Raw genomic sequence first — 1283 nt, 5'->3', positions numbered from 1 at the left:
GAAGCCTTCCTTTCGCTGTGCCTTTCGCCAGTGCGGTGGTTCGGATGGCTATAAAGCGATCTGCAGAAGGGTTTCCAACTTAAATACGAGCTTCACAAAAACATACGACCTACGCAGAGAGGCCACCGCCGCGAACCGCCTCAACGCTGCCGCCCGGCGCAGGCTCCTCACAGCCCGCAGCGCTGCTGCCGCCGGCGCCGGTCCTCGCCAGCTTCACGCCTCCCTCCCTCCCTCTCCGTCCCCGGGGTCAGGCCCAGGGGAAACGCGCGTGGCTTCAAGTAGTTATTTCAACAGATACAGAAATCTTAGATAGGGTATACCTCAGGTTAGACATCCATAGGTAGCCCGTCACGCTAGATTTGAAATTACGGATATATCCCATGTTAGATGCCAAGTGTTCAAAAGCCATGAGCTTCTGCCTTCAATACCAGCCTACCTCTCCAAACTGTTTTTCTTGATCTGGCTCTCCTGTCCAGTCTTTCAATTTGAATTAAGCGTTATCAAGTTAGAGCATGCTCCCTTTCTTGCATACAGACAGAAGTCGAGCTGCTTCTTAGTTTCGAAAGATAGCAAGTTTTAAAGTACCTTCCTTGTTTCAATTAATTCACTGCATCTTTCCCTTTGGGCGTAAAAACTTATCATCTCCCGGTTTCTTATTTTGTACAGGCACAATGCGCTCGTCGGGCACTTCTTGTCATCTCATATTGCCCCAGAACAAAAACTTAAGAACTTCCTCACCACTGTTTTTTTCATTCCTTCTTTATAAAGTCTGGTAAAAAGCATTTTGGTAACATTGTCTTTCTATTGTTCAGTGACTATCCTATAAACCAACTTGTAGAAGGTTGCCCATCAGATTATTTATAATTAACCCAACAGCAGAGTCTCCTCACGTTCTCCAGGGCTAGGTGTGCCTATTGGCAATGAGTTGAATAAGAAACTGCTATTTTACCTGCAACCTGTTGAATCTTTATCTGCTGCAACACTTTGCTGTGGCCGAACGGGAAGTCCCGGGCTCAGCCCTGGACGCCTGCAAGCAGAGCAGAACTATTTCCTTGGAAGACAGAAATACTAAATTCTGATAAAATATTTTTGCAGCATAGTTTATGTAGGCAGCAGAGAAACAAATTTTCTTGTCAGCACAGGATGTAGGGATAGGCCAATTTTTCCTTCAGATCCCCATACTTTTTACCTCCCTCTCTCTTCCATTTCAAAACAAGGCTTTGCATGACAGTAGAGAACTGTGGGCATTTCCACTTGGTTTTAAAAGACTTCCAGGTAGTCTG

This window comes from Pygoscelis adeliae, unplaced genomic scaffold (assembly GCF_000699105.1).
Source record: "Pygoscelis adeliae isolate BGI_AS28 unplaced genomic scaffold, ASM69910v1 Scaffold14, whole genome shotgun sequence".
NCBI lineage: Eukaryota > Metazoa > Chordata > Aves > Sphenisciformes > Spheniscidae > Pygoscelis > Pygoscelis adeliae.
Note: the sequence above shows the minus strand (reverse complement) of the source record.